The sequence below is a fragment of the Nannospalax galili genome, unplaced genomic scaffold (assembly GCF_000622305.1).
Source record: "Nannospalax galili isolate Female #2095 unplaced genomic scaffold, S.galili_v1.0 scaffold27, whole genome shotgun sequence".
Classification (NCBI taxonomy): domain Eukaryota; kingdom Metazoa; phylum Chordata; class Mammalia; order Rodentia; family Spalacidae; genus Nannospalax; species Nannospalax galili.
Window position 1 is genome coordinate 2313528 of NW_008357993.1, and position 8341 is coordinate 2321868.

Sequence of the window (8341 nt, forward strand, 5' to 3'; positions counted from 1 at the left end):
TATAGGCTTTTTATTATATTATAGAAACCGAGACCTTACATAGACTTTTACTGGATGTCTCAGTTTCAGACACAGTCAGTGAACACAGAACACAAGAATCATATTTTAAATGTCAAAGGGAAGGCTCCTTTCCAGAGATAAAATATTGTATACCATGAATTACTCATGGAACAATTGGCAGTAATGAAGCATTGCTAGTGCACTAAACAAAAATACATTTTTTTAAATCTGAGTCAACTATTGTTATAAGTTTTTATAATGTCCTTTATAAATTAGAAAATAGGAATGTTGGGGGCATCATATTTTTGAGACACAGTCTGTCTGTAACTCAAGTGACCTCAAACTCACAAGGTACACCAGCCTAGCATTGAACATATTAAAATCCCATCTATTTTTGGCTTGTTGATTTTTTTTTTTTTTACAGTTTCTTTTAACTGATCTGGAGGACTCCCTTGCCCATTAGCATATTAAAGTTGGGCCGTACTGGGCTATCGTAATAGCACGATCACCACGGGAGAAAATCTCCACCTGAAAGAAGCGCTTTAGCAAGCGTGTTTCAGTCTGAGGGAGTTAACCATTGCTCTACCAGCCCCTCTAAGAGAGTGATGGTATAGGAGGCCGTAGGGCCGTACTGGGCTACAGCAGCTTTTAACTCTTTCATTTCTGAGAGTTTAAAGGGGCGATGTTGCCTTGTGGGCTCATCATCATCTCTTGGTGTGGTTTCAAAGACCGGGAAAGCAGAGCGCTGCAGGGCAGGGGAAGCTGCACCCCACAGGGAATGTTTACTTTTAACTGCTAGGTCTTGAAGACCCCCAAGCAGTTCTTGCTTTTGTCGTTCTAGGGCTAGCTGTTCTTTTAACAAAGCCACTTCATTTCTTAATTGGGTGACAAGGGGAGAAGTGGGGAATGCCTCAAGGGCAGGTAAAACTGTTGGGAGAGGGTAAGGAGGAGGCAGAGAGTGCGCCTCAGAAGGAGCTATGGGCACAGTGCCAGACTGGGGTGTCGTGACAGTGCTGGATTTAGAGTTAGGCTCTGATTTAACATGTTTAGGATTTGAAATCTTAGAACATGTCTCTGGTGATGTTTCCTCATCACTGTCAAGGGAGATAAGGTCTATCTCCTTAGGGTAAGTTACTTTATCCCTGAGAGGCTCTGGAGGGGGCCTTGTAGGAGGCCCAAAGTTTGTTTTATGGCAGCCTCGGTAGAGGATTCATTTGAATCTATCAATTCCCTGATTAGGTTCCAGTAGGTCCAAAGACCTTATAGTAATCTTCTAAAGCATTTTTTTACCCTTTTCCATCCTTTAATATCTATTATTCCTTCTTGGGGGAACCAAGGACAGGTTTCCTTAATAAATTCAAAGAACCAAAATAAATCCTCTATTTTAACTTTTACTCCTCGCATCCGTAAGGCATCCTGCAATTGCCGAACATAAATTTCGTGCCTGCTTAATTCTTGTCCCATAATCAGACGCCGATACTTACTTCTGGTTGTAGCCGAGGCAGGTTCCCACAGCGTGTCTAGAGTGAAGAATTGTTGCGGAACGCGTTCCTTGGGGGCCGTCTTCTTCCCACACTGGATCCTCCGTATCCAGCCCCACGTTGGGCGCCAGATGTCCCGACCCACGAGACAGTCAGCGTGGGTATCTGGAGGGAGGAGAGGGGATGGAAAGGGACAAGAGATGCGAAGAATGGAGACAAGACAGGCTTTCTGATCAAGTCTCATTTAATGAACATCTACACAAAGTTTTTATAGTGAGGAGGGGGAAGTTGGCAGGGACAAATCCATTGAAGTAGAGCAATTCAATTAACAGAAAGATTATCACAATAACACCACACCAATTGATCACAGAGTAAATTCCATAGTAACACCACAATTCTATATAGCAAGTTATAAATCAATTAAGAGGTTACACTTGTATGATTACAGAGTAATACCAAAGTTTCTTAGCAATTACATGAGAAAATGAGGGAGTCTCTCAAGCGTTAAGTGCCCAGGTTAGAACAACATGTTTGTGAGAGGCTTTCAAGTATAGTCATCTGGTTAATCTCAAACCAGGCCAGCCTTGATGTCTGAAAAACAGCTTTGCCAGGAATCAGGTCTTGCTATTTCCTGGGGTAGGGGCCCACGGCTCCCAACAGAGGACTAGTTGGAAAAGGGCAAGAAAAGGTACAGGAGGGTGAATATGATTAAAATGCATTATGTACATGTATGAAAATACTGCTATGAGAGCCATTATTATGCATAATAGTATACACTAACAGAAAACAAAAAAGCAAAAAGTAAAGTAGAAAAACTGAATAAGCCTCAAACTGATCAGAGAAAAGAAAATAAAAAGAGGTGAACATAAATGAACATTCCACACAATAATCAGTTTCTACTCTCTGAGTATCAAGGGAAAAACAAGGGAAGGCTCAGGAAGTGTCAAAAACTGTTGATAATCAAACCTAACAACAACTAACTGAAACACAGAATCTTGGATCAGAGCCTGGAACAGATAAATCAGTATACTACAACATCAGTATGCTATGACAGATGAAATTCAAATAAAGGCTACAGTTTTTGTAATCTTGAATAAGTGTTTCACAGTTAGGCGCTTGGTCAACATCAGGGAGGCTGAACAAAGGAATGTAAGAATTGTCTGCATTATTATCAAAAGCTTTCTCTAAGTGTAAGCTATCATCAGAGTCCAGGCAAGGAAAGAAGAGGAGGAACTGAAGCATGGCAGCTCTGAAAATGGGATGGTGAGGAGCCAGATGGAAGTTGGAAGTTGCTGGGGTTGGTAGGGTGACAGAGCTGTCAAGGACAAGCTAGCTGAAGCCTAGTGACTGAGAAATTTGTAGTCACTGAAGTCCAGGAAGAGCCAGTTTAGAGGAACAGCAATGAGGCCAGTCTTACCATCTTGACTCAAATATAAGATTAGAACTTCCCAGTGTAAGATGCTGCACTGGAAGCTGAATATGGAAGACCAGGGGAAATAAGAGTCAGATTTCATGTTCAGGAGTCACCCAACATACAGGAAATAGTTGGAATGATGATGGAAATATATTTACCAAAAGGCAGGAGGGGAAAAAGGATGGAAACAGATATTATCAGAATGTCCAGGACTAATTAGGAAGAATATGAAAAGGAAGGAATTGCACTAGACCTCCATTTATTTCATCAAAGGAAAATTTATTGTTAAACAAATAGTGGATTTGGGGGCTAGAGAGATGACTCAGGGTTAAAAACACTGACTGCTCTTGCAAAGGACCAGGTTTGGTTCTCAGCATCCACATGGTAGCTTACAACCATCCATAACTCTGGTTCTAGAGGATCAGAGGCCCTCTTCTGGCCTTTGCAGGCACCAGGCATACACATGGTGCACATATATACATGCAGGAAACACACACACACACACACACACACACACACACACACACACACATACACACACACACACACACACATGAAATAAAAATAAATATATCTACAAATAAAAATAACAGACTTGTCCAGGCTCCTGAAGACATACTTTATATCATCATAGAGGTAATTAGTAATCACAAATAAAAACAGAAAAAGAAAAGAAGAAAAAGAAAAATATGATCATTTGTTTTAAGAAATTGGAGAAAAATTAAGAATTGTTTTCCTAGATCAATCCAACTTTTGATTCAAAATTGTATTGACCCCTAAAGGAATTTACCTAAGTATAAATCAAAAGTTACACCCCTGTCAGTGTGGCTATCACCAAGAAAACAGGTGACAGACAACAAATTCTAGAGAGGATATGGACAAAAAGGAAACTTCAGCAGTGTTGGTGGGAATTAAACATGTGTAGCCACTATGGAAACTGATATGGAGTTTTCTCAAGATAAGAATTTAAAAAACAGAGCTACCCTGTGTCCCAGCTATACCACTGTGGGCATATACTTCAAGGACTCTCCATCCTACCGCAGAGATACTTGCACATCCGTGTTTATTTCTTCAGTATTCACAATAGCTAAGAAATTGATCCATGCTAAATGTCCATCAACAGATGAATGGCAGGCACATATACACAATGAAATTTTACTCAGCAATGATATTTGTAGATAATAGAACTTAAAATCATTGTGTTAAATGGTATATACTAGACTCAGAGAGACAAATATACTTTCTCTCACAAATGAAACCTAGATTTAAATGTATGTACATATTCGTAGGGCATGAAACTAGATAAGGGATCATGAAAGGTGAAAAGAGATCTTAAGAGAAAAGGGAGAGAGGAAAGAGAAGGTAATGGAAGGTATGCAGTATTCAAACAGAAGAGAAGCTGGGCTCTTTGGGAGGAAGGGAACCAACAAGAGAGGGACATAGAGGGCAGGAAGAAGGGAGATGAAGATGTCATGAAATCCATTACTTTGTATTCTGACTTGAAAAGTTAATAAAATAAATAAATAAAATGCTGCCCTGAAGAAAAAATAAATGCAAAAGGTAGGTAAAGAAGGAAAAAAAAAAACCCAACTCAGTTAAAGAATCTTCAAGCATCCTAGCTTTCTGTAAAATGTCATGCATTTAGAAAAATGAGGTGAGAAAAGAGTCTGCAGACATACATTTCAGGAAAATCCCTCAAGAGTAATGTGATGGGTCCATATTTCCTAGCAAAGAGGGCTACACACACACACACAAAAAAAAAAAAACACATGCACACACACACACTTGAAATATGTATGCCATGTTCAAGCCTTCTAAATCATAAGTTTATGTCTTTAATATACTTTTAATTGGCATATAGTAATTGTATATACCTGTGGAGTGGAGGTGTGGCATTTCAGTACATGTATGTAACACATGAGTAATGACCAGAACATGGGAATTAGAATTTCCATCACTCCAAACATGTGTCACTTCTTGAAGTGGGGGACATTCAAAATTTCTACTTTAAATTTATATTTTGATGAACCTGTTTCAAAAGCAAAACAACCCAGATCTGTTTTGTGGTATCAATCTGAGCAAATTATTCAGACTCTGTGGGTCATGAAAGATGGCAACTGTCTGTAGCCATGTTTTCTGTAGGATTGTAATTTAGGGAAGCCAAACAGATTGAAGATGAGGCAAAAAATAGCCTGAAGGAGCTCATTTGATTCCAGTTGTTCCTTTGCTCAGAAGTATCACTGCCCCTTTACCACAACTCATGGTATCTGATTTACACCCAATAAACTCCTTATTTTTCCCAAGGTAGTTGGAAGAGGATTTTTGTCTTTTACAACAGTAAGATTCTACCTGGGTAAGAGGACTCTGCTCCCATGATTCTTTTAAAGATATTTCTAGTATGTCCTTGTATTCTAAGACAGGAAAACTGTTGAATTTGATTGGATTTTAATATTGTTCTCACTCATTCTCTCTCTCTCTCTTTCTCCCCATCCCTCCCTCCTTCCTTCCCTTCCTCTCCTTCTCTCCCTCCTTCTGTCTCCTTTTCTCCTATGGCTTTAAGATGAAGCAAACTGTTTGATATTAATCCAGATCTAGAACCTGGTGCTGTATAGACACGGCTCTGTGTGCCAAATATCACTTAGCATGCAAGATTTGTTTTCTCAGAGGAAATGATTTTCTTTTCTAAGACAAAAAAAAAAAATCAGAATATCATTTAAGGTAGATCAGAAAAGTGGGTTTGGGAACTTCCCTGTTTGGATGTGTCCTCTTCCCTTTACCTCATGCTAATTTTGTGGCCTTGAAAAAATTGTTTCATCTTTCTGAGCTTCTCATTAAGGCAAACATTGAATGGCTTCCAAAGTGCCATGCAGCATTCAGCATCTCACTCGCTGACTCCACAGAGTAGCCACTGTTATCCTACTTTACAGATAAGGAAGCCAAAGTTAAAAAAAGATTTGCCAAGGAATCCCACAGAACCAACTATAAAATCCATACTTAACCAGCAGATAACATGATATGATCATGCCTGTCTCGAACATTGTGAAGACTATTATTATCATAGATACTTACTGGCCATGGTATTTCATGCGTGATAATTATAATTATTTCTAAGTACCAAGTCTATTATTTTCTCTTTTTCCCTTCATGTCCAACTCTAAGCTATTGGAACTGGTCTTGACTATTTTGAAAAGCAGGAAGTGGATGCAGTAGAGCTAGCTACCACCTCAGCAGATTGCTTTCATTGTGTACATTGGTTAAATATTTACATCCAGAAATAACAGTCAAATCTACCTTCTGGTACACATTAGCCATTCAAAAAAGACAGGTGAAAACAAGTTAGCAAGCAAACTACCGTATTGTCCATGGGTTAGGTACTAACTTTCTTTCAAAAAAGAAAGTAGAGGAACTTGAAAAGAGAGGATTCTGTGTGCATAGGAGCTCTGAACAACACTTTCTTGGGCACTCAAGGATTTTTATTCCTGGCTTCCCCTGGAGTTATCCACATACCACTTTGCGTCTTCCCATCCAGGCTCCTATTAATGTGAGCCCAGAGAATCTACACTGTGCATTAGAAACAGCCAACCAAATGGAGCAAAGGGGATAAGTCATATGTATTCATGTAATCTGACATTTGGCCTGTGATGACACTTGTTAGATGATGAAATTCCTCCCATGTCCAGCCTAGGCTCCTTTGTTGCTTTTTCTATCTTTTCTTGCTTGGGGACTTTTCTTCTTCAATACTGCCACTGATAGGAAAATTAGAAACTCTCTAGCACTCAATATTAGATGCTTTCTCCCTGTGCTCAGATGTGGCAGAAAGTTTCACCTGTTACTTGATTTCACAGGTAAGAGCTGTCTATATATCTCTCTGTCTCTCTAAAGAAATAAATTGAACAAATACAATTTAGGGTCTTTCCAGCATCTGTGTACAACCTTTCCTCTCTCTAAGTGTCACATAAGTACCTTCCCCTTTCAGAGGTGTCCATAGAGATGATGTAGTAGACTTAAAGCAAAATATGTTTCGTTTTTTTCTTGCTCTTTTAAAAAATGACTTGTGGAGAAGTTACTTTTATTAAAGAAACATCCTTTTCAACATTTTATGTCAAATGAACAATGTAATTGACAATAATTATTTTGAGCTAATCTATGGATTTAGACAAATTAATAAAAATTAACTGAAGAAATACGTTAATTTATGATGCAATACTACTGCCTTATTCTGTAATCAATTCTAATGAAAGTCTAGACCATAAATTCAGATGTTCTGACCAGAACATTTCCCATAAGTGGGTTTACATGTATGTGTCTATTTGTACCATATAATGCATTTAGTGGCTAAGGCAGTACAGTAGGCTAAAATACTATAGTAGGTCTACAGAAATTTAATTTTCATGAGAATTGGTTTCTTCTTTTGAAAGAATTGGGATGATATTATCTTGCAAATTAGACTTCAAGATTAGAAACAGTGAATATAAGATATCTAGAAAAGTTCAATAGTCAGTGAATATTAATTCTTGTCAGATGATCTGTGTCTATGTGTACTAATACTGTTAGGGTTCGGATCTATAGCAACCCCCAATACAGCAGGGCCTCACAGTTCTTCAGGGCCCATGAGAGTGCAGGAACTGAGTAAATGAGCACCCTTATCTTGGAAGACAAGGTAAACAGACTGCACCTTTTGACCAGAGACCTGATTACTGCAAGGAGCCTTTCAGCACAGCCTGCTTCCTCTTTATCTTGGAAGGCAAAAAAGCCCCTGCACTCTGGATCCATTTCTGTAGGAACTGTCTTGATACAAGCTATTTCCCCCTGGTAAGTTTCACAATGCATAGACCCCTTATCCCATAACCCAGATCCTGGTTGACAGAAGGGGACAAGAGGACAGAAGGGGGCAGTTTGACAGAAGATATTCTCTCCTTATAATCCCTGGGCTCCCTCTCTCCCACATAACTTTTAAAAAAACTCCCCGCCTTCCGCATCCCCCAAAAAAACCCCAGCCAGCAGCCTGTAGGACTGAAAGCTTCTCTATCTTGAAGTAGACTGTCCCATGCACTTTCCTCTACTAATAAACTCTATCCCACCAGAGTTTTGTCTGTATTCTGGTGCTTTCTCCCTATTTGACCCAATTTGCTTATCATATGGTGCCAAATTAGGGACTGAGGCCTCTGGGATCATGCAGTTTTTGGGGATCACAGGTAAAGAACTCCTACCAGACCTGGCTGCCATTATTGGCCTCTGCAAACACCACTGATTCGGCTTTGAGGTACACTCCAACTCTTTCTGTCTCTCTCTCTCTGTCATCTATCTATCTATTTATCTATCTATCTATCATCTATCTATTTATTTATCTATCATCTATCTCTAGGCTATCATCTGGCTTTAGGCTATCTCTCCTCCTCCCTCTGGATCCTTCTCCTCTCTCCCCCTCCCCTAACTCTTGTTCTAC